Here is a 26,753-nt window from a genome sequence, read left to right on the forward strand (position 1 = left end):
TACCGAAACGTGATGAAATTTGCAGCCTCATTTCTTCTTCTTCGAGTTACTTAGTACTACTTACAGAAACTTGGCTAAATCTATCAATAACTGATCTCCAAATATTGCCTTCACTCCCTCACTTTGATATCTTTCGCAAAGATAGACCCGGCAATGCGCGCGGTGGCGGTGTTCTAATCGCCGCTAACCGATCGCTGCGCTGCACGCTCGTTAATATCTCGACCCCTTTAGAAATAATCTGGATATGTTGCAATGCTACCTTTCCGCGCTTCCTAATTGGTGTTTGCTATCGACCCCCAACTAACGACGACTCTTTCTTACCTTTATTTTACGAATCATTGCAAGCTATAACAACCATGTATCATAACACCCCCGTCGTTCTTTTTGGTGACTTCAATTATCCCTCGATAAACTGGACTAACCCTGCTTCCACCTTGTCAAAGTGCAACAACGAATGTGAATTCATGAACACGTGCCTGACTTTCGGTCTATCACAGCTGGTCACAGAACCTACACGCATTACAGACCACTCCTCTAATATCCTGGACCTCATTTTAACAACCCACGCCGATATTTTTTCTTCGCTTATCTTTCTCCCGTCCCCGAGCGATCACGCTGTAATCTGTGGCTCTTTCCAGTGCAGTTCACTCAGAAGCAAAAAAAAAAAAAACAAGAAAAAACTGACTCTTTATGGTAAAGGTGATTATGCAGGTATGAATACAGAGTTGGCATCTTTTTGTGACACCTTCGCGGCCAGTTATAAAGAGCGTCCTGTTGATACTAACTAGCAACTTTTTAAAACCTAAATGCTCCGTCTAATCGCAAAGTACATCCCCACTATCACAATAACAGAGCGTGCACAGTCGCCATGGTTCAATTCTGTACTAAACCGGTTGAATAACAAGAAAAAAAGGCTCTTTCGCATTGCAAAGCATTCTAACAACGACGCTGCATGGGATAAGTATTTTCGCGCCGCCAGCGAGTACAAAAAATCTTTATATACCGCCAAACACAACTTTTTCAACATCACTCTGCCCTCTATGCTGCGTAACGACCCAAAACAGTTCTGGAAAACAATCAATCCTTCAGTTTCAACCAGTATTTATTTGTTCCAAAACGACGGCTGCAATGTTCCTGAACACGAAGTTGCTGGTGTACTAAACGATGCATTTTGCGCTGTCTTCACCAATGAGACAATTGTGCACCTCCCTTCACCCCCGAATTATGCTCATCCTCAAACGTATCCCATAACCTTCGACCCGTTCGGTATCTCTAATGTAATCGACAAACTAAAAAATTCATCCGCCGTGGGAACAGATGGCATTAATGCCAAAGTGCTTAAAAATACTAAACAAGTCAGTAGTTTTGTTTTCTCGCTCATATTTCAGCAATCGCTAACTAGTGGTACCATTCCTGCTGACTGGAGGATTGGGAAGGTCGTTCCTGTCATCAAAAAAGGTAACCGTTCATGCCACACCAACTACAGACCAATATCTATCACAAGTGTTAGTTCAAAAATCATGGAGCATATTATTTATTCCCAGGTTGCATCTTTCCTTTCATCGGTCAACTTGTTCTACCACAATCAGCATGGCTTCCGTCAAGGTCACTCTTGTGAATCACAGCTTGCTCTTTTCCTTCATGATATTCACACCAACCTTGACCTTAATACACCCACTGACACATTTTTTTTTAGATTTCGAGAAAGCATTCGACAAAGTATCGCATCGTCACCTGCTACTCAAACTGTCAAGCCTTAATTTAGACCCTTGTGTGCTCACCTGGATCAGCAGTTTTTTAACCACTCGTCTCCAGTTTGTTGTCGCCAACTCCCATTCATCCGCTCTCTCCCATGTCCGGTCGGGTGTTCCTCAAGGTACTGTTTTAGGCCCCCTTCTTTTCCTAATTTATATTAATGACCTGCCAAATAACATGTCATCGAACATACGCCTGTTTGCCGACGATTGTGTGATTTACCGCTCCATAAATAACCAATCAGATGTCGCCGTCCTACAGAACGACCTCGTTAAAGTGCAAGAGTGGTGCGATACCTGGCTCATGAAACTAAATGTCAATAAAACCTTTTTAGTCTCTTTTCACCGCCGACGTAACTACTCACGTCCCAACTACCTCCTTTACGGTTGTCCCATAACTCAAACCGACAATATTAAGTACTTAGGTGTCCATATCTCCAGTGACCTATCCTGGCACAGTCATGTTACTAATATAGCTAACTCAGCCAATCGCGTCCTTGGCTACTTACGGCGTAACTTTTCCTTAACACCCCCTTCCGTCAAACTAATTGCCTATATATCACTTGTCCGACCTAAACTAGAGTACGCCAGTTCTATATTCGATCCTCACCAAACCAACCTGTGGAATTTACTGGAATCTATTCAAAATCGCGCTTCGCGATATATTCTTTCAGAGTACTCATATCGCGCTAGTGTAACTGGACTAAAATTTCGACTTGAACTTCGTACCCTAGCATCCCGTCGTCAACTAGCTCGCCTTTCTCTTTATCATACATTTTTTCACAGCTTGCCAACGAACAACGCACTCATCCGCCCAGCCCATCGTTTATCCCGTCACAGCCATCTCAAGGCAGTCTACCCCCAGCGCGCCCATACCACAACGTTCCAAAAATCATTTTTCCTCCGTACTGCCCTGGACTGGAACGACCTTCCCGGCCATATCGCTTCCCTTGAAGATCTTCAACAATTGAAGTCTGCCATCAAAAATCATTTTTTTTTGTCATAACTGCCGTACTCCCCGCCCACCCCTCATGTAATACCCCTTAAATGGGGCCTTTGAGGACTTAATAAATGAAATGAAATGAACCCTGTTTTCATGTCCTGTGCGGAATTCTTCTAAAGGAAAGCTTCCCGAATTCAGGTTTTCTTGCCAGATTGCGTGCACAGGACTTTCAGAGATGTCATATTTTAGAATTATGTGTTTTTCCTTCCTAAAGATGTCCATTATTACAAATTCTTCTTGATAATTCATCAGGCAACTAAGCCGTAATTTTGCCGCCGCGGTGGCTCAGTGGCTATGGTGCTCGGCTGCTGACCCAAAAGACGCGGGTTCGATCCCGGCCGCGGCAGCTAGAATTTCTTTGGAGGAGAAATTCTAGAGGCCCGTGTACTCTGCGATGTCAGTGCACGTTAAAGAACCCCAGGTGGTCGAAATTTCCGGAGCCCTCCACTACGGCGTCTCTCATAGCCTTAGTCGCTTTGGGACGTTAAACCCCATAAACCATAAACCAAACCAAAGTCGTAATTTGCTTCGTGCCTGAGGCTTGTTTTTGTTTCATCCAAATGGCGAACAATTCGACACTTGTGATTCCACTGAAGCAGAGGAGATAGATGAGCACCATTGAAGGCTCGGTGCTAGACGCAGTATAGACTGGCCAGTTGCTATATTTCAAAAACATTTGATCCCCATACTTCCTTCCTTGGATGCAGTCGGTACAGTAATATAGTGTGGATTTTATTTCTCCATTCCTCCCCGCAGGCCCATGTATGCGGTACGTGTTTGGTTCGAACCCCAGTATCTCTTAAAATCAGATTACTCTTCAACTGTGTACAAGCGTCTCCTGACCAAATGCTCAGCTTCCTAAAAAAAACAACCTCGAAAAAGATCTACTTGTTTCCTTGCTAGCATGCGCTTCTAGACGTTACATGAAAGATGCTTCCAGATTTTTTTTTTTTTGCCAGCGCACACTTCTCAATTTTTTGACGCACCAAAACGACAAGCCAGGGCAAACGACGACGCAAATGAATGCGTATTATCCTCTCTTGATGTGATCAAGACAGGTGTGCTTAATGTCTGCCTATAATTCTCGTTTTCAGCCGGCGCTGAGCTGGCTGCTGTGTAATCGGAGAGGGCTACACATGTTGTCGAATAAAACAGCCCCGATGGCCCTAGGGCGCGAGCTGTAGTGCATAGTGGAGCCGACGGTAGCAACTTTGAGCTCCACTCGTAAAAACACCGAGGTATGAAGGCAGCATAAAGACGGCATTTGAATAAATCACTTACCTGATCTCGTCCGGAATGAGATAACTGAAGACAGTCATGAAATGATATTTGGTTTATGGGTGTAGGGGGTTCGACTTCCCAAAGCGACTCAGGCTATGAGGGACACCGTAGTGAAGGGCGCCGGAAATTTCGACCGCCTGGGGCTCTTTAACGTGCACTTACACCGCACAGCACACGGGCCTCTAGAATTTCGCCTGCAATGAAATTCGTCCGTCGCGGCCGGGATGGAACCCGCGTCTTCTGGGTCAGCAGCCGAGCACCGTAAACACTGAGCCACCGCGGCGGTCTTGAATACATGTCCCGGCCGCGGGGATCGAATTTCTATGGATGCGGAATTCTAGAGGCCCATGTGCTGTGCGATGTCAGTGCCCGTTAAAGAACCCCAGGTGGTGAAAATTTCCGGAGCCCTTCACTACGGCGTCTCTCATAGCCTGAGTCGCTTTGGGACATTAAACCCTACAAACCAAACCAAATCATATCTTGTGAACTATGGGCACCCCTTTACTTTATGTCGCCCATGCGGACGGTACAGTTCTTACAACCCGAACATTAGGTGTTTCTCAGCCACCTACCTCAGAGATCAAGCGAAATGTCCGTCACTTTGAGTTCTATGATGTAACAGACACTTCTCGTTTGGATGCTTTCATATCTACAAAAAATTCATGCTCGATGAAGTACCGGAGAAACCTGTGGGAAAAAAATGGCAGGATTCGTAGTTCCTTTTATTCGCCGAGCAGTGAAAGTTCGCCGGTAGGAACAAAAATATGCATGAGCAGTTTTGTTGTCGCAGAAACTGGATGCTTTCACACGTCACTAGTATCTTCGCGTTTGGTCAGTAGGCCACCGTTCAGCGCACGCACGCCTTGCACGTGCGGTAAATGTTTCTTCTCCTTTTCCCTTCATTATTTTAGTATGAACGCAGGCTAGAGCCTGCCGTGTAATAACGCACCCAAGGTGCGGCGGCAAACCACTGATCCAACGATCGAGTGAACAAACGAAAGAACACCAGGCGAGAATCATTGCTTTGTCATCAAGGGGCTGGTTCTTATCGTTGTTACACATCAAATAACGTGCGAAAATGGGCCGCTTAGCGAAGTCATCTCGTGGTGCCTAGCGCAACTAGGGGACCGTCTCGAAACGGCACGGGCCACTGTTATGCACCCTTATCTCTCACAGGATCTTATACTGAACTTACAGAAAAAAATTAAAAAAAACATGCAGGCTGGCAAATTCAGCAAGGAGGTAGGCTGTTCTGGTTTTCCAGGTACCTCTAAAACCTCCCAACTTACACTCCACTCGCGTGTAATACAGCTGCGCCGAAGTCGTCCGACCCGCATACGATTCCATGCGCAAGCGCCACGAAGAAGCGGAGGTTGAGTACAAAATAAAATGGTTCCTTTAGGTTTTTTCTTCCGCGCACAGTGAGGGAGGTCCGCTTTGTCTGGGTAGTCTATTTTAACGAGTTGGCTGATTTATTGGCACGGTCAGCTCTCAATGCCCATGTAATCTATCCCGTACCTCATTTCATTCTGCTGGAGCCTTCCCGTTTCCAGCGGTTCCAACACAGCCAGCCTGGGTGATCCGTTGCTGATTACTGTGAATTTTCAGCCCTTAAAATACCCATAGAATGTCCGGTGGTGTAAATCAAAGCTGTGGAAGGTGTCAATGACGATTGTGCGATGCAGAATCTCCCACTTGAATTTGTACTTATGCAGCACGAACCTTTGTGACTCATGTGGAGAAGTTGAAACAATTGAACATTTTCTGCTCTTTCGTCAGCGGCTCACATTTCAGCGAAAGAAATTTTAAGAGCGTTAGCTTCACGCTTCTCGATTTCTTGGGGTCAGCTACCACCTCCCTTCAGCGTGAAATTTTCGAAGTCCGAGGAATTCAAGATGGCGGCGCCCATAGCAATTCGATGTAGCAGCCCTACTGGCGATTGATTGGTGACGTAATTAGTACATCGAATTGGTGACTGCTGACGTCGCTGATTTTGTGACATCAAATTAACAAGTCACACGATTATGTTTAATCGCTTTAACTGAGTCATTGTCTAGGCATCATAAAACGGATTAGATATTTGGAATCCTCTATATGAGTAGAACAGGTTAGACACCAGAATTAACTAATGAAGTTACCATTTTGTTATGGTTATGCCTATATTTCATTACTTATGATTAACTCTCCGATAACGTCATAATCTAACAGAAATTCGTAACGGGCTCGATGAGTAGGACATGTTAGACAACAATATTGTCTACTTATGTTAATATTTACTTATGGTTAGGCTTAGCTCGGTGGCCTAGTAGTGAGCACTAGGCCGCTCATAATTTCATACCTCATGGCGACCGGGCTCCTACCGCCTTGAGGTAAGGAAAAATGGCCCTCCAAAGAGTCGAAAAACTTTTTCGGCCCAAATTGGTCAAAATTATCCGACCTGAAGGCGGTAGGCGCCTGCTCACTGTAAGGTATAGAAAAGTAGCCTAATCACGTGTCAATACATAACATGAACGATAGACGGCACTACCGAACAGCCAACGCTCGTTACTTCAACGCCTTCCAGACAGTGGCGGCATTTTTTTTAGGTCCCTCTTTCGAAGTTAGGACTCCCTCTGCCTCTACCAGTTCTCTCGTTCGGTGCGAGCGTCGAAGGATTCTCGTTAAGTAGTGTTTGCGCCTACCTTCATGATTACATTTTTGCAACTGGTCGGCTACCTTGTTAACTATACAAGAGAATCCGCGAAATGTTCAAAAAGTGCGTTTTATTGCATTCTTGGTACTTCAATTAGTTTAATTTATATAACTTTTAAGTAATTAATACATATTTTCATATTTAATAATATATATTTCTCTAGTTTAAGTCATTTCACTATTCTACTTCACCGCCCCACGCCTTTTTTCCCACACAAATACTGCTAATCCCTCCGCGTGGGTCTGTGCCATTTTCATTGAGGGAGAAGAAGAGGAATCTCTCGTGCGCACGCGTTCTGCCTCCATCTTCCAAGGTTCGATGATTCGAACGCACACGCTACACTCAGCTTTCCTTCTGAAGTGAGCAGTAGCCACACACGGTGCTTCTGCCACTCCGCCTGGCCATCCTCTCGCAACATCGACGGCACCGCCGGGGCTCCTGACTGCGTGGCGAAGTCGAGTAGGAATTCGCATGCTGCGTCGGGAACTGTGTACACAGCGCGGGCTGTGCGATGTGGTCACCTGTGATACCACCGACCACCGAGCTCCGCCGGGGCCTCATCGCCTCTTTCCGACGGGCAGAAAGCGAACACGGAGAACGAGGAGGGGGCGACGGCCGCTGCTACCTACCTCGACATCCGTGGCCGCCGAGGCTGCATGCACTGAAGACCGCCGAGCATTGCAGAACCGTCAGCCGTCCAGCCAGCGAGAACCCATGTCCTTTGACACCGACGCCTTCTCTGGTGAGTTTCTTGTAGACAGCAGTATCGAGAAATCTTTTTTTTTTAACATTGTGGAGAATTAGCTTAAGACTGCACACTGGCTTAGATTGGCAGTACAGACGCATCTTTATTTCCACTGATCGCACTTGAAAAAGAAACGAAACCTGACTGCGTTTAAAATTTTCAGGTTCCAGATTTTCAGGTGTTGTATCGACAGAAAAAGAAAATTCTGCACATCCTTTTAAATATTTTTCGTGATGCGTGGCCTCGGGCGTTGCTTTCGCAAGCGTTCACCTTTCTTCTAACGATAGGCTCAGTTCATGGCACAAGCCTCGACAGAACGCATTCTTCAGTTGGTAACGTCTGCGCCAGCGGCAGTTAGTGAGACCTGGGATTTTCTCGCGGGAACGTCCGCCATGCAAAAATAAGCAGAGCAGCCTAGCCTTTACTACTGCTCATACGTTCTGCTTTATACGTAACCGAACGAAACGGGCCTGCAACAAAAGCATCGAAATGGTTCTAGTTTTCTTCTCGCCACGATTACAACCCACAGCCTATTGTGAAGAAGGCTGAACGTCGACGTTTTAATGCCGAGCTGGCACTTCGCTGCTCTTCGCAAGCGGTGATGACAGAAGCCTCCGACGATCAACCCGTCGCTGATCCCATGAAAGGTCACGGCTAAGAGGTAGCAGCAGACACCCTGATAACACAAAACAAAATCGCTGGGGGCGAAATGCTAGACACTCGCCTACTGCGTGATGTCAGTGCACATTAAGGAACGCCAGGTGGTCGAAATTAACCAGAGCCCTCAACTGCGGCCTCCCTCATAGTCTGATGTGCTGTGGGATATGAAACCCCTTTAAACCATATCAAATCCAAACAAAATCGCTGAGGCTGGCGGAGACAAGCAGAGCAACCGGTGTGCGAGATTAACGTCTATATTCAGGTCTAAATTTCAGTGAGAGCATCAGACGGTTAAACTCAACGAATTGGAGCGTGCGCGAGAGTGTGCAGGAACATCTAATAGTGTCTTTTCTCAGAGTGCGCTCAGCAAATCACTTCACTTTAGTCTGCGCGAGAGAGGCCACGTGGTGTTCTCAGATCCACTGAAGGAGGAGTCTGCTGGTTATCTTGCTGTGGATTTACAGAAGTGCGTGCGCTGGTCATTTCTAAAGACGAACCTTTCTGCTCGCTGCCTAATGCGGCAAATGTTAGCGACGACCTGCTATACTACGGGAGACGAGCCGCTGGTGGCCCAAGTCACGCACAATTGAAAAGTATTCTGTGAAGTGTGACTAACGTGACAGGAAGCATTGCCAGAGTCTCTGCATTTCATCAATGAACGGAATGATGACGCGGCCAAGACGACACCGAGAAACACCAATCAAAGGTGGAGAGCAAACAGTTTTGTTGGGATTGCAAATCAGGAAGACGGAATCGATGTGGTGACCCAGCAGTGCTCCTTACGAATAGCAGACAGCCTTCAGATCGGGAGCCGACGGTTTCTTGAGCAGATTATGGGCCGGTAAAAAATATGATCCTAACTGTGAAATCGCCGACGGACATTTATTACCGATCAGGGAAGAACAGATGACGTTTCTGCGAACCATTTATTAATTGTTTTGCGCAAAAAGAGCCATTTCTGGGGAAAGATCGGGGCTATTGCATTATTTCTTAACTCCACCTGAATATGTGCTGCAATGCTTATTTTCACGTAGTTTTGTTTACCCAGGCAGTCATGCACCAGTCATGGAGGCATTGCGTAACCACGATCTAAACAGAGTATAGAAGAGACATATGCAAAGGTTCTGGAAATTATCTATAGCGGTTGGCACAGGAAATATAGTCCTTCGCAGGAAAGTTGTAAAACACCGATCAGGAAGGGTGTCAGGCAAGTAGGCGCGATTTCTCCTGAACTATTCACCTCGAGTTTGCAGCATGCATTCAGAGAACTTGACTGGAAAGAGTTAGGGATTAAAGCTAGAGAAGAATACTCAGGAGCCCCCTATTCACTGATGACACTGCCTTGTTAAGCAACTCAGAAGTCCAATTGCAAAGGATGTTCGAGGATCTAGGCGGGCAAAGCAGAACGGTGGGTCGAAATATTATTATAGAGAAATGTAAAGTGAAATGTTCAGTAGTCTGTGCAATGACCGAAGTTTACGGTAGGCACCAATGTATTGTATGTATTGAGATAATACATCTCCTTGGGGTAAATAGTGAACGCAGATTTGGACCACGGGATTGAAATAACTAGAATAATAAATGTAGGGTGCATTGCGTTTAGCAGACACTCTCACGTGATGAATAGCAATTTAGCACTACCCCTCAAGAGAAAAGTATGCATATAACAGCTGCGTCTTACCGGTGCAAACCTATAGGGCATAGCAGGCGGCGTCAGAGAGTCGGTTGGGCGGATGAGATTAGGAAGTCTGCGGGGATAAGCTGGCTGCAACTGGCTGCAGTGTTACTAGGAGGCACTCAGGACAGGCGTTTGCCCTCCAGGGAGGGGGGGGGGTAGTTATTCTTATGATAATTATTATGGTTTTATGAAGGATCGATTGAAGAATGCTAACCCATTCTGCTTGGTGTCCATCTCGGGGACGGCATTTTTTATATGTTGTGTGCGACAACACAGAGGCATTTGTTTTACCTGCCTCCGAAAGATTTCATCGCATATGAGCTACGACCCTCTAGCACACCCAAGAACATTCTGCAATTCGCTGGTTAATTTTATCGGAGTTGATTTACTGTTCCAATATAGAGCACCCTCTACCAACAATTCTTCACAAAGACTGAATGGCGATTTGATTTTTTGATTAATGCATTATCATTAAAAGGCCCACCGTAAAGAAAAAGGGTCGGGCGTCCGGTGACATAGTGTTTTTATAACATCTGTGTCCCGCCAACCACCTACCACGCCTGGCAGGTTGAAGCCCTCTCCACTTGTATGGGAGAGGGCTTCCACCTCTGTATGGGTGAGTTCCTTTCGAGTGTGGTTTGCTTGCCGCCATCTTGTTTTATCTTTGAGTGGAGAGGAGGACAGGCCATACAGTGGCTGCCAGGGGAAGAGCCAAGAGGGTAGCTGTCGGTTACGGAGGAGCTTCTAACATCGGCGGGGGAATTGCGGAACCTGAGGGTGGTCGCACAGGAAAAGTCTGGCGGGTGGCTGCCGCTCAAGGTGGACTGCCACTTAGCCCACGCCTATAATTTTCCACTGATTAATGCGCTAAGCCGCAACCTGGCTTCTCAAGCAAAGGAGAGGTCCTAATTTTGACGCATTTCTCATCGCATAGTGAGAGTAATGCTCCATCGTAATTTTATTTACTCTACATGTAACTAATGTTCCGCCTTTGGCACGCATATTTTTTTTGCTGTAGTGGTCATCTCCGTACGTGTCTTCTGCAGCTAACGTACCCTTCTCTGCGGGCTGGCGTAGGTGGAGCGAGACGTCGTTCTTCTGTTCCACGGATGCCCATATGCGCTGAGGTGATCGATCGCAATACACCACCCGAAGGAATTCGATCGCAAGCCCCGTCACAACCGCAACAACCAAGGCGCCGGATGGTCACCACCGAGGTTTACGGGATGGACTCAGCGGGCTCATCCCCGGACGGCGATCTCGGCTGCTTTTCCCCGTCGGCCTGCGTGAGTGGCATTTCACAGGCGCCTTCACATCGCTCATCACATCGACTTTGATCTTACATTGGCAGGAATTAAGACAGGAAATAATGTAGAAAACTTCTTAAAGCCCGCATAGGGTTGTGAAGCCAAGGCGGTGCTTTGTGCGCCAGGGGCATACCGGTATGATTGGCTCGCTGGTAATTCGGTAAAACAAAATGCGCCCGCAGCCCATTTTCTATACTATGCCCACAGAGATCAGCAGGCTGCGCCGTAGGCAAGGAGTCCAATGTAATTTGTAGATTCCATTTCGCATTTGTTTAGACCGGGTATGCGCCGCCAAATATGCCAAGCTGTTTCCCCAGATTTCATTGGAGTTTACACTACGTCTGGAGCCGACTTGAAAGGAAGAATTAGGGAACAGATAACGGAGTGTTTATACTTTAAATTGTTTGAATGCAGTAGAATCGAAACTAGAATTGAGATGGGTGTTTAAATGTTGCTTGTTTCCTAAGTACTACTTTACGAGGGAAGTTGTTCATATTAAATTTGTGAGTTCCTTTCGAGTGTGGTTTGCTTGCCGCCATCTTGTTTTATCTTTGATGAATTTCGGAATTCACTTTCTGCTTGTTCAGCCAGTGTTGTCCGGTTTGGTAAATGCCGGTGAGTTTAGTTTGGAGTCGAATCTTTGTTGTGAGATACATCAGTGGATATAACGGCTATTAATAATTGAGGGATTCGTAAAAAGTCTAGAATAAATAGGCTCTCAAAGAAACAAATTTTATTCCGCTTGCTTGATATATGCTATTCTTTCTTCTATGCAGCCTGAGGAGCCCAACCTCCTAGCCGCTGTGGACAATCACTACGGCACCCGGATGAACATGTTGGGTGAAGGTGGTACTTTGGGGCTTGTTTTCGAGAACGTTTTATTGGCAGTAAACAAATGCGTGTTTCAAATATTAACCGAAGCGAATAAACTTCCATTCGAAAGCATCTGGGTCTTTTTCGAGTCCTTTACAACGCCTTGCCCGCATTTTGCGAAGAAGAAGGAACGGCCATGGAACTCGAGTTTTCGCGCATTTTAATTTATTATTTCACTTAATAATTCTTTTACAATAAATGATAATATTTTCGAGCGCTGCTAAGAATCGATCGTCCGAAAAACTAGTTCCTATTAAGCTGTCTCGCTGCTGCGCACAAGTAACCTCTACCATTCGCTGCATGAAAAATGAATGAATGAAAATCACTCATTATAATTACCAACAATAAAAAATTAGCGAAGAATTTTCGGATTATCCTTAATTTCTGTACTTCTACCGAGCCACTGATATCAACTGCGAGCGAAAGTTGTGAGTAACAAAACGCAGACGGGAAAGGAAAATGCATAAGTGCGTACGAGTGAAGGAAGGCAGCTATGCATAAAATCTGCCGCACCGCTTCAGACAGCGTTCTTTTCATCTTCGCTTAGTAAAGTACAGGACGTGTGTTGCTCGCTAGTCTCTACCTTCTGCCGACACCTCGATATACAGCTGGTCCTGGGTCTACAGCTGGGGTGTTGAGGCATACGGCACAAAATTTCACAACAATCCTGCAGCGTGTTAGTGAAAATAGCTAACGAATTTTCTACTATGGACGAAATGTGAGCCTCTACCATGTGTTTCATAGAAACTGATAACTAATTTTTAAAGATACTTTCTGACAACTAAAGTTTACTATAGTTAGGCGGTTAACTAATTCCTGATAATTAACTTTTTAAATATCACAGTTAAATCTGCCGGTGTCGCCTTTTGCGACATGTACACTTCGCTCTTCGCTGATTGTCTCGCGCCGCGGTGACGGCGGCGGGATGACAGCGGATCCGTCTTCCTGCTACGTCATCGTGGCGTCGCCTCCATTTACTACGCTTTGTCGAACAACGGAACGCGCTGAACCGGTTCGCGCGGGCGACGAACTAGGAAAGTGATACAGACACCACGGATCCCACTCTCATTGCCTGGTTTTTCAGCCGCGAAAAAGTGCCGTCCCCGCGGACATCGCGACCCATTTGCCTTGCCCGGCGGCGTGTTCGCCAAATGCAGCCGGTACAGCCAGCGATGACAGCGCCGCCCACCGGCAGGTAGCAGCCACCATTAAGGCTGGTTATAAATATTCATTCAGAACGCCGGCTTGACATCGCCGCTATGGCGCAGTGGATTAGAGGCACGTTTTGCGTATCGAAGTCCGGCCGTTCGACTGCGCTCTCTATACTGTAATTTTATTGTTTTTTCTTATTTCATTTTTTAATTTCTTTTCCCTTTCAGGTCTCAAATCATGATGCTTAGTGGCTTATAACGCAGTTTAAGATTTTCAAAACATTTTCTGCATACCTTTACACACATTATTCACAGCGCTGGAATATCAGTATTGAATTTAAACTAAATATTACATGGTTAGTAACAATAGGTTGGTATAGACTTTTAAGCATTATTTAGGGAATAATTACCCCTTTTAGGTAAGCCGCTGTGACAATCTTCAGTCACCGTGATCAATTCACCGTGGTTTCAAGCCTTGTGGCTGTACAGGCTGCAGTTGACGAATACGCTGCCCGGCGAATCTTTTCGGCGGCATTACCGGCTGCCGAAGAGCACAGGGGCGCTATGCTGGAAGGTCCGAGTTTGCTGAAACTCGGAATCTTCCCGAGCTCTGGCGACGTCCTCAGATGAGTGAACTAATGGTAGCTAGACAAAATACCACCCTCGTCACGCCTCCAGCTTCATTGGGTTATCTGGATATATTCCGTGCTTTATCATCACATTGGCGCCACCCCATGGGCTTCTTGGGCGGTCTACAAAGAACGGGTCACGTGAGCCAACCGCCTGTTGTGGAGGGGGTGCGGCATGTTTCCTGAAGCATGTTTCTTTTAGTGCACGTTAAAGAACCCCAGGTGGTCGAAATTTCCGGAGCCCTTCACTACGGCGTCTCTCATAGCCTTAGTCGCTTTGGGACGTTAAACCCCACAAAACCAAACCAAACCAATCTTTTACCATTGTTCTGTCCGCAACCCCTTCTCCTACTCAGCAGCCTGGATAAGAGGAGGTTATTTTCTTAACATAGTGACAAACTAGCGTCCACCGACCGCTCTTGCTGATTATATGTGTTCGAAAATGTCACTGCTAAGCGAATAATCACGGCGGAGAGCAAAACCGATAGAATGATGCAGTGGCAAAAATACCAGCTGAAAAGGTTCGCCACCGCTCTGCCTTCCTCCAGCTCTTCAATGCACTCCACTCCTGCCTCCGGCCATTAAAGAAACCCTGGAACGGTTTGCATCTAGATCAAGAAAAAAAAGACTAATATTGAATCACTCCTCGTCCTCCAACAGTAATTTTCAATCGTGTTTATTAGCAACAGACACAATCGGCGATTAAAAACGTCCACCACTTTTTCCTTCTCAAATCTTACACTGGAGTGACCCAGAAAAACGTAAAGATTACAGTCTGGGTCCGTGCTTCTTCTAAGATTGCGTGACTCGGCTCGGTTTTTGTTTCTTCCCCGATCGATGCCCCGCCACGGCACGTCAGTGGAGGGGAGACTGAGGGGAGACTAGTACAAAGCGCCCTCCGCCCGACCACGCCCTCACACTACCCCGGGTCCTTCGCCTGCCTCGTTAAGGTTTCTGACGAGTTAATAGACATCTCTAGCATACCGGGTACCATGTTACCGTTACCGTTACTGGAGTACCAGGAGTCCGCACGCCATCAATGCGCATGCGCAGATAACCTTGAGGGCACCAGATGGCCCCAGGTGCCGGCGGCAGCGCGCTCACCTACCACATGGGGAGCACTCTGGCAGGCACTGCTGCGGCCAATAACGACGAAGCATTCATTACAGAGGAGCGACCAATGGGCAGTGGGCTGAACGAGGTATTCAAGTAGTAATTCACCGTACCTAAGTAAAAACACGCGAAATATTAGCTGATCCTGCATATTTCCCTCGCATCGTCGCATCAGCACACAAGTGCAACGTTTTAAACGTCAGAGTACATACTGTGGCACTGTTCAGTTGATTTTTCAGTAACGCGACTTTGGTGTAACAACAAAGAAGACTGATAGTGTAATCACCCGCGTCTCATTTAAGAAGTGCTCCAGTTTGAGTGAAATGGATGTAACTTGGATGTCAGAACACTAATATGTCGTCGTGTCTTCGAAGAAGCCTGAAACACTAGCACAAAAGAAGAGGGAAGACAGAGCACGAGCGCTTAAACATGCAACTGAGCGCATTGTAAAATAATTGCAGTGTTGTAGGGTGGAAAGCTGGGTGAGCAGCATGGCATGTCACCCCATTCACTTGTGTGCGTGTCTCGCTCTTCTTCCAAGAAGAATCCCATACAATTTGCCCAGTTTTCGACCTTGGGACAATATACCCTTACTGATCATTTTTCATTTCGTGGTTCTTTAAAATATGCAATAAAACGTCTGTATATGATAGTTTAAGCAGCTGATCGCAACATGCGCAATGCACTCGACTGTGAGTTGGTTCACCATTACAGATTCATTTTGTTCGTTGTGCAGCTCCCTTGGTGGTGAGCGAGAATGAAGCTTCTGTCATGGCATCTCGAGCATGAGCCTCAAGGAGCGCCCAGGGTGCACTTCCAGGATTGAAACCATACCCAAGAGTGGGAGTGACCTGTGCGATTTGCAGCTATCCACGCGCCACTATCGGTCACGGGACGCTGACGTGCCACTCGGGGCTGCAACTCTCCGCCCTGACGACAACGGCAATGCTTCTGGCTACAGCCCCCAGGTGAGGCAGAAAGCTGACTGCGGGGTAGTTGTAAGGCGAGCGTCTCACTGTTGGCTTCTGACGCGTCGCTGGCATCTTTCGGAGGCAGGCGCATGCCGGAACTGGCTAGCTTATTTACTAAGCGTGCAAAGAGTAGGTGCTTCCTGCACTTGTGACGCGTCGGCTGAGGGTGCTGGATAGCCTTGGTGAAAGCAGTCAAAGCCTAGTTCACACCCGATACGACCACCTCGACGACCTGAGAATAAACGCTTTCTGAACGTCATCCAAAAGCTGAAGCACAAGAGCAGAAGGACATCCCACCTGTGAATATGGAAATCATCAGGACATATGCTCTTTTCTCGTATTTCCACTGACATTCCACCCTACAGGGGCGCCTTCGAGGCGAAATGAAAAGGCCGTCTGTGTGCCACGCGATGTCAGTGCACGTTAAATATCCCAGGAGGTCGAAATTGTTCCGAAGCCCTCCACCACTGCACCTCTTTCTTTCATTCTTCTTTCTCTTCTACCTTTCTTCTTTCCCTCATGTCGCGGTTAAGGTCTAAACTTAGAAGTGCGCGAGTTACTGCACCAATTCATTTGCTCAAAAACCACTCATTCAATTTAAAGTATTACAGCGTATTTTCAAGGACTGCTGTTCGGCTGCAGTGAAAGGCATGGCGGCGTTCTGTCACATTCAGAATGGAAAATCAACTGCCGGCTTGCGGAAAGCGCAAGTAGTAAGGCGCCGCGCCCTATTTTTCAACTTGCCATTGCAGCTCTGTCTTCTTCCTGTCAATTGCTTGGTACAGACTATCCACCTTGTTTGTTTTCTAGAGATCCTATTCTGGGAATATTATGGGAGTATAGTTTTTGAGCCCCCACATAACTTTGATTCTTTTTCTTTCATGTATCTAACGCATTCAAGCCTCATAGGAGTCCTGAAGGTAGTGTGCACTTGCCCTGAACAAGGAAACACATTCCGTCATATGAATTTTAGGTACTAAATGCACATTTCAATTGGTCGTGAAGTAACTATAGCAAGTCATTCATCAGGTGGATGGAGAACACATTTTCCCGTCCATAAGACATATCAGCGTTTTTTTTTCCGCCATATGTGCTTATTACGCCATCAGGTAACGGCTGTTACTCAGATTCGAAAGGCGATATCCCCTGGCAGATTCAGCAACTTTTTTTTGTTGAAGCGAAAATTCCATAAACTATCCATAAACTAGACAACACGGCAGTTTTCATGCTCGAACAATTTATACTCGAACGAGCACTTCCGTCCCAGGCGTCGGCGCAATCTGCACATGCCACGGCAGATGCTGAGTCGTCCTTCCTGTGTTTCTCTGCAGCTCTCTGCAGATCGCTGCCGCTCGTTCTAAATTTAACTAACAGTGGTAAGGACGGTGGTTAACACTCTTCAGCCAGCGTGAGCCGATAGATATAAAACACTAGCCCTCACAGGGACCTGCTTTGATATTTTTTTAATACTAAGCGATTACCAAAATCCTCTACGTAAAGTACTCAATGCTAATTAGATGAGACCTACTTTCAAAAGAATGTATTAAGCGAATTGCGCTCCACTGTAACTTACTTATCTACAGTGCACTACTGTCATGCTGGACACCTGATCCAGTGGCTTTTGAACATGAGTCGCTAGCTATCTGCTGTTATGCGAAGCAATCACCACGTGCTTCCTGGAATTCCTTAGTAGTGCAACAAGCTTCGCAAGGAGCTAGCTTTAAACCTGAAATCGGCCCGCTTAACAGTGGGCCTACAAGGTAGTTTTCGGTATCACAAGAGCAGTAGTTAAAATACATCTGAAATATAATTTATAAATATGTATATGCCATAATTCATGCAGTTTTCTACGAACGTAAAATATGGCATTTACTTCGACAGATGTTGCTTCTTGAAAGAATTTCCATCTCAAGTTAGCTATTCGAAGTTAGGGATACGTGTATTCAGTACGGGTGCTTTGGGATGTTTCGAACAAAAGGTGGACTGTTAGCAGGTCAGTGTGATTTTGGTGCGGAATACCAGCCGCATTGTTCAGTTCTCACTTTTCTAGCACTTAGGACCGCCAACGATGTCATCTGTGATCCAGCGCTACGCCTCCTTCGTGCGTCTTCTTTGCAGACATGGCGACGTTCAAACGTTTGGCCCATAACGCGTTGTCTCTCTTCCCACACTTCACTCTAGGCGTACATGCGGTATGCCATATTTTGATTTTCACAAGCACCTTGGTGCCGCAGCTACTCAGAGGTCTGGGGTGATGATTTAAAAAATTACTAGGCCTAACCTTGCCAGCTTAGCCCATTGATCAGCGAAAGCTGACTGGCATTTCCTTCCCAGTGGTCTGTCATGGCAGGCCCCTTCTGACGCTTCGCAGGCGACTGCCCGGTTTGGCGTCTCACATCCTGTTTTAACGTCTCTACGCTCACGTGCATACTCGGCCATCTTCCGCTGGGAGGTTTCGGTTCGATCGCGTTCCCGGCACACCTCACGGAATCCGGAGCCTACTGACCCGAAGCAAATTAGTCTATAGTTACCAGTGTTGAACCTGGCCCTGAAAGCCGCGTTTCGATTGCGGCGAAACTCAAAAGGCACCTGTGTGCTGTTCGATGAGAGTACATGTTAATGATTCCCAGGTGGATGAAATTATACAGGAGCTCTTCACTACAGCAACTCTTTCTCATTTCACTCTTTCACTCCTATCTTTATACCTTTCCTCATGGCACATTTCAGGTGTTTACCGAGAAGTGAGAGAGTTACTCCACCTTTACTTTCCCCAGAAAACAATATTCTTACTCTCAGTCGAACTCCTCTGTTGCTGTTTGTGAAAGGAAGGCGCAACTGGCTCACTGGTCCAGTTTCGAGCCCAATTGCACTCTGTGGTGGCGGTGGTGTCCACCTAAATAACGCGTAACACGTTACATGGATGCCGTCGTACCCCCTAAATGGCTTGCACAAAACTATTACGCTTCCGCTTTAAAACGCTTTGCCTTTTGCCTCAGAAATGTTGCCAGCCCACGTCTGTCCATTCTGAGAGCAGGGCATTTCATCTGTTCCAGATGGATAAAATCCTCGTCGTCTGCAAATTCACCCGTGCTTTTTCTTCGCCTTCAGCGTCTGCGTTTCACTGCGAGTTGAAACAAGAGGCAGATATGCTCAGCCAGGAGAACGACACTCACTTCTGCAGCCTCTAAGCCAGAGGGTGCGGCAGCAAGAACCCGTGCCATAAAACCGCCCTTCACGAAGACCGAGCCTGGGACCGGTGCCTTTTCAAGATGCTGTCTCTCTCCTGCCCCGAGTGAGTGATTGGCCACAAATATGTGCTGAACCTTTTGCACCGCACTCGTGCCTACTGCACAAAGGGTTCTTTCGGCAAAGGACTTGCACAGTAGAGGAGGGCTATACGGCTTGTTCCTAGTAATGAAAAGCGTTCCTTCTGAGCGTTGCACACAAATTCTGCGAAGAGCACTGAGGCCTTGCTTTCAAACTGTTTCGAACGACAGCTTGCTGCGCACGCCCCTAGTTGCACTTGAGCTGAGTCAAAAAGAGCAGCCTAGACACGTGGAGAAACATGAAACTTCAAGGGAAGGCAATCTATTGACCTGTTCCTTTTAAAAACTAAGCCTCTTGACAGGCACACAAGGAGAAGGGTGCAATGCCGTTAATCCTCCACTAGCTGCATGGCTGTACTAATGCACCATGCCAACGCCCCTTTACAGTGTTAATACAGAAAAACACTGTCAGTATTGTGACGTAAGATAGCATATGGCATCCATGGCAGAACAGGAAAATGTTATAATGAGAAAGCCACGAGTCCTCCTCATCACCATTTACTTACCGTTAAAGACCCCTGGCCGGGGCATTATATAAAGGGGGAGCATAACATTGGAATATCATAATTGGCCATTATCAATATCGCAGTCGTTGTCAGGCAGGTAACAAAAAAATAAGTAAGCCCTGTAGACAGGTGCGGACAAGCACATAACGGCAAACGAAAGATAAAACGCGAAAGATAAGGGTAAGTCGACTTAGATTATCAAGTATATATCAGCACTTGCCGGAACTTACATGGATCGCGTTCGTTCACAATGCAGTCATGTCATTTATTCCACTCTTCTATGGCAACACGCAGAAATGATTTCTTAGATTGCGTTACATGACGGGTGGAAACAAAACGGAGCTCTGAAGGGAAAGAAAAGAATATCACAGTTTGATGAAACAAAGATAAGCGGGTGATTTCCCGCCTGTGCACAGAGGCACGATGTCAAGAGATAAATGTATGCTATTAATGCTGGAGTGAATGTAGTACCCGGATGAAATGAAGCAGCATCACAACTTTATGGTGATATGAAGGACCCTTCTCATGTCAGTGAATTAAAACGAAAAAAAAAACTTGTTCCAACCACGTGTTTAAATAGAGCTCTCAGGTTCCCTTTTCGCGTATTTAAACGTTTAGCATCCAGGTTATTATGTTGCTGTATTTGTTTGCGCACTTCAAGCCGCTGCATTTTTTAACAGAAACGCATGGAAACACTGAGTCTTATGGAAGGTGTGGCTTTAAATACGATGTCCACTATCCTGCACTGCGAAAATTCGTCATCACAAACTGTTATCGTTACGCATTGCAGTAACAACAAAGTCTCATGTTTTAACCTCATGGGACGAAGCTGCTACTTTTACTCGCGTATTAGCAGCGGTCGCGTTGTAAATCAATAGACGCTATTTCGCAGCTGCACAGAATGCCTTCGCAGATTTTCGTTTTAAGTTAGGCACTTAGATCTATGGTTTGGTTTGGTTTTCAGGGTATAACGTCCCAAATTCACTAAGGCTATGAAGGACGCCGTAGTAGAGGGCTCTGGATAGTTCAAATCACCTGTGGTTGTTTAACGTGCTCTAACATTACACAGTAGATGGAACTTAGCATTCGCCACCATCTAAATGCGACCGCCGAGGCCGGAATCCAACCCGCATCTTTCGGATCAGCAGCCGAATACTATAACTGGTGAGCGACTGCGACGGCCAATCTATGGTATGAGAGAATGAAAACATATGGTCAGCTGGAAACTGTCTGTATGGCTGTACAGTGTGCGTAAGAAGTTTCGAGGCCGCGTAGGATCTGATTTTCAACGGTATATTCTGGCAATTACGATTCCTATGAAGCTGCCTAGGTTAGCCGAGGTGAGATTGATACTTAACGCGTAAAGTGAGTTGTGGTTCGGGTGTTTGCTAAATGCCCTTCTGCATGGCATTTTCAAAAGCAGACCTTGTAGCCTGCAAGTTTTTGACGCACCCCGTACATGACGGCTTCAGAAGTGTTTGCGATACGGCAGTGTTAGGTAGCCAAGTTCACTGTCTGCCAAGATTACACATGCACGCATGTCTTACAAGGGTTTGTTTCTACCCTCAAAAATGAAGGAAAATTGATCTCTATGTAAGAACAGTGCTTTGAAGCCCCAGCACGTGGTCATATTTGTATTCCGTTAACGTTTTTAAGGCTTGCGGATCGAGCGGCAATACCACGACGAGGAAACTCTCCTAGTTTCCGCCCTATCGGAGAAGGAAAATGCGACAGAAGCAGTCGTGTAACTATCCCCTCTTCACCCTCCACAGGCGCGCCCTCTTTAAGTGTGGCCTCCATGGCGTGAAAACGCAGGGCACATTCTCGATAGCGCCTAGTCTCCAGAACAGCTGGATAGATAGTGATCTGTCTAGTGATTGCGCCTCTGGGCCCATTATGAAGGTGTGCCGGGACCATATAGCCATATGGCCCACATGACAGTGTCCTCCACGTAAGAGGCAGGAAATACTCAGCGTAGAGCCGTTACTTTAACTTAAGAAATTATTTTCCACGAAGCTAAAGGCAGTCTTTGATGCCAGAGTTTCGCCGAGCCTACCGGAACAGGATGGGCAAGAGTGGATCATCCCGAGAGGCAAGGGAACAACACCGGGCTGTGGTTCGTGGGCTGTGCGCAGGCTGACGTGGACCGGTCTGACGTACTCCGAGCTGTTGTTCCGAGGTGGGCAGCTGCCGATGGCGGGGCTCTTCCTAGCGCTGGCACGCAGCCGTACTCCTCACTTCGGGGTGGCGCTGAACCGAGACTGGGAGCAGCGCCCGCCGTTTGTCTTCCACCGGCTCAGTGGGCGCACAGTGCGTGCCATTCGACTTCCTGCCTCAGCGGCACATTCAGCCCCGGTGAGTGGGCTCAAAGCCGTTTGTGGAGCGGTGGCTTGCAAGGAGTCATGCGATTACTACGCTATAGCCTCCTTGTCACTGTTGAAAGTCAAAGGAAAACTTTGTGGTGGATGGTTTGGAATCATGCCTCAATTTACTCTTCTGAATAGTTATTGTGTGTTAGAAACAAAAAGGTTTTATCAGAAGATAAATGCCTACTTTAATGAAATTTTACTGCGGCCATACTGGTTATATTCATTCAGAGTGCGCAAAAACAGCAGTGGCTGAAGAGTCGTAGGGCTTCGAAACCTATATAAATTTTAGGGGCGTTTAATGTGCGCTGCGCACCTGTAGGTGGTTCGCGCAGTTGTCTAGCAAGTAGAACTTGACATAGATGAAGAACCACCTCCTTTCGTTGTTAAGCGCAGTTTGTTCCGGTTTATGAAAACGGAAAAAATCCGGATGGTATGGTAGAGGTAAGAGGGCTGTCTGCTAGGCTCAAAATTATATTCTCTTCAAACTGAACTGTGGCATTGCTTTCTTTGCCGTCATGGTTTTGGTTATGAATATGAAAAGTGCATTTGTTCCATCTTTTTTTTCACAGTTATTTTTTTAAATGATGCTTGCTTTAAAATAACGCTTGCTATAAAATAGATGCTTGCTGTAAAATAAAAAAAAACTTTTGAAAAGAGAATGATCGCCACTAGGTCTAACTGCGAGGTCCGGCATACATTCTTAAATGCTCGGCGAAAGTACAAGAAGTGTTTCGGTGCTCGACAACCATGAATGACCTGTGTGCTGTCCTCATATGTGAACACGCATGGCTGGGCGTCCGATATCCTCAGAAACTTAGCGGGCTGATGCCAGGTAAGATCTACCAAGCTGTGGCTTTACTTGTCATCTAAAGCCTATTTTAGAGATTTTTATGAGTTTCGGAAAAAGCCTTACAGTAAATTTATACTATCTAATTTACCCGGTCCCCATTCTTATCAGTGGCACTTCGTAATTGGGCTAAGAATATTTTCACATTTCGATTACGCATTGGCAGCTGCAGCTGTGCACTTCAAGCTGTAAATTATTAGCAAGGAGCTAAGCTTAATTTGCACATAATTCTGTGAGCGTCCAAAGAAGAACTGGCATGCTATTAAAAAATTGAACAACCCCGCAGTCTGCTGCATTGGAGAAATGCGAAAGCGTTTGCGTTTGAACATCAGCAACCTTTTTTGCAAGTCACCATTCTAACGTGAAACTTATCACATGACCCTTGAGTGACGTCACCAACTTTTATTGCAAGTCATCGTTGTCTAACATCTCTACACATCCCAACACACTTTATCGCCGTATACACTAGAACGCGTTCACTTCGTGTCCGTCTAAGACGCTTGAACCAGCGGTCATTCGTGGCGCATGCGTTGCGTGCCCGCCTGGAACACAGGGGGCCTGGGTTCGTAGTGCAATGCCGGCGAATTTGCTCTTTTGAATGGTCATTTTTGCGCGGACCGACTCTCATGACAGGTGCTGTACACGCCACTCATGAGACAAGAAATCCTGTCGCATTAAAAACCTAAGCGACCCTTACACACCCTGGCACCCCATTGAGAAACAGCATCTCTAGGCCTGTACTTATCTGCTCAGTGAACCTTTCTTAAACAAACTAAGAAATGCTGGATTCCTATGAGGCTATCTTGTCCTCATGTCTTCTGTCTTGTCTATGTCCTCGTGATACATTTGTGCGGCTTAGAGAACGCGCGCGACTGAGTCCTTTCATTATTTGTGCAGCACGTCGTGTACTTCATCAAGGGAACCAGCGATTTCATCCCTGGCAGCCTCGCATCTATGCTTGAGGTCAACTCGGGACATCTTGCTGCGGTATTCTTCCTTCAACTTCCGATTGGGAACGTCAACCTCGCCGTCATCCTCTGTGGTCGAGGTTCATTGAAGTACCATGGCTGCCTGCCCCACCACATGTTTCCGATGTACCTGAAACTGTTTTCTGTGCTGCGGTTGGATGTTCAGGCAGAGTTCCGCATTGTGCATGTCGCTGGGCGCCTATTTCCGCTGTGCCGTCCTGGTCACCATGCCCTCGTTAATAATGTCATCCGCATGTTTGCACAGCAGCACGGAATATGTCGGGCACTGCGTTTTTCCCAGCGCCTGGACTGCGTTGAGAAGTGGAGGCGCAGATGGTGCACGAATGTTGTCGTTGGTTACAGCCGTAATGGTGGCCTCTGCGTCTCGGTTATGTCTAGTCCGACCTCGACGTCGCCATAGCAGGGTAACACCGTGACGACCACGACGTAGCCCTCATGTCTGCCGCTTTGTGCTGTGGTCAAACGGGCAGGCAGGAGCACGAGCCCCTTTAGGCACCATGAGTTCAGCAGACATAGGGAGGCGTACACACAGCAGAAAATACGTTTTTGGTGGCCCCCACTGCAAATGCGTGGTAGTGCTTGCGGATGTGCATTCGTCATCGTCTGCTCTTCACCTGCCACATGACGCTCCTTCTGTGTGGGGAGGCAGGTCATCAGGGCACCCTACCGAGCTTTGCACGTCAGTGTGGTTCGACGGCCGACACCCCAATCTCATGTCATCTGTGGAGAGTGTTCTGACATTTATTTTAGATTATTAGTGTTTCTATAATCGGTTAAGTGCGATAAATCGCCTTGTATTTTTGTATTTCGTTGGCATATGTGGGTCCACATAAAGGATTAAAAAATGAAGTATAAAAACATTCTTTTGTTATTCGGGGCGTGCCGCATTCTTTGAAAACCCAATCCGTGGCAACTTGGAAAATTTCAACACCAGCGCCTCATTATGATCTTAGTTTGTCTGTAGGACTGGTAGAGCGGGTTGACGCTGACAGATATTCTTATTCTTGAGGTAGCATCTCCGAAGAATGAAAAAAAGTACTTGATGGGGACTATTTCAGTAGCGTTTTGCTGGCTTTTACATTGCATAGAGGTCTTAGTCCTTTTAGAGCAGTCAGTGATTGCATGTCACTGGCTGACACATTAAGTTTCATTTATGTAGATTTGCCGAAATTGCATAGGAAATTCGATGTTTGGACGTACATTTTTCATCTATAATGCCACGAGTGTCCCGAGCACAGGGGATGCAACAAAGTTGAGACAAGTTTGCACTGGTGGCCGGAGACTGCAGTATAAGAGCAGTTTCAATCGCGCGATTCGCGCCGCGTTAAACTCGAAAGACGCATCAACTCGCTCTCAAACGAGTAGGGTTATTGTTATTTTTAGTGTGTCTGTTGCATATTCGGAGGTAATGAATCTTAAGCTTCTTTCTCTTGAGCAGTAAGGAGATTGCCGTCTTCGAAGGTTTGTTTGGATCGGTAACTGAACATCGGTTGCACAATACAACATAGAAGCAACGTCGTCAGGCAAAAGTCTGTAAGGCATATATGTCGTTCATTTGCGCGCAGAGATCGGATGGAATATGTGAGGTGAGGAGGACGGAAGCTGCTGATAGGCTGCTAAGCTTAGGGAGGTTCCCTAGAGACATGCTCATGGAGCATGACAGGTGGAAAAGAAGTGGCAGAAAATGGAAAAAAAGGGAAAAAAGGGCCGGTCGTTAAAATCGGGGCTAAGACAAGAATCTAGTATTAGAACCTAGTATAGGCATTCCAGGCTTGCTAACTTCTCGTGCACTAGGGGAGAATGCAAGGTAAATTGCCTGCAGTATCCTTTAGGCTAAAAACGAGGTTATAAGCAGTCTATAATTCTGAATATCAGCGTGCGTGCTCTTAGCGAAGTTCGCATTCTTCAGCCACTCATAGATGATTGCTCCCGAAAGCGACGATTTAGTTTCGGTAATTCATGAGGGCTACTCCTGATGTTGAACAAGTCTGTCGAAAGTAGGTAGCCTCTCTGGACTGCATAAAATCCGGTGAGGTTGCGGCAAGGCTCGAAACAATATTTTATAAAAGGCATGGAGCAACTGAATAGCGAATTAGTGACCGGTAAGTTCTATCAGCTAACCGTGACTCAGAGGCGTCAGTCCGTTGCAATACATGCCAGCTGTGAGGGCGCACTAAGCACAAAATGCGCTAGTAGAAATTGAAAGAAATCTAATAGAAGAAGTTTTGGTGTCTAATGTTAGATTTTACATAGCCGAAGCAGTCCTCAGTGCGTCCTGCAGCGTACACAAACGAAACTAGATCTGTCGACTAAAACAGGTTTACTCTGACGTTCTCACGATTCTACTCTTTAGCTGCATAGAAGTCTTTTTTCCTTTTTGTAGCTGAGTTGATACAATGCTAGTTTTTTTTTGCCTAAAACGTGTTGTAAACTTCCAAGCAACCCACCTTTTAGTCGTACAGAAGTCATCTAGCCCTTTCTTAGTTTTGGTCGTATAATGCAACTATTATATTACAAATACCAAAGAGTACTAAATCAGAAAAAAATTTGCACCAAACGTGCAGATGAAACCGATGTTTCGTCTCATGACCCAGTTGCATCGTTGCCAGACATCTGCTCAGAACCCATGTGCCTTTCGTCCGCAGGCAACAGGGCGAATGCCAGGCTACAGGGCCAAGACACAGCATAGCAACAAGTTTTCTACACGTCGCTGGAAAAGATTGTTTCCCAGCGCCACGTTTCTACTTTCATTTAAACTGACTTCCTTTCATTTGTGCAAAATGAAATATGAGCACTTCGTTAAGGGCCTTTCTCTTTGTATGCTACGTAAGCACATATTACAGAAGGAATCGCGACCTC

This window comes from Amblyomma mixtum, chromosome 3 (assembly GCF_055824585.1).
Source record: "Amblyomma mixtum isolate Tamu chromosome 3, ASM5582458v1, whole genome shotgun sequence".
Lineage (NCBI taxonomy): Eukaryota > Metazoa > Arthropoda > Arachnida > Ixodida > Ixodidae > Amblyomma > Amblyomma mixtum.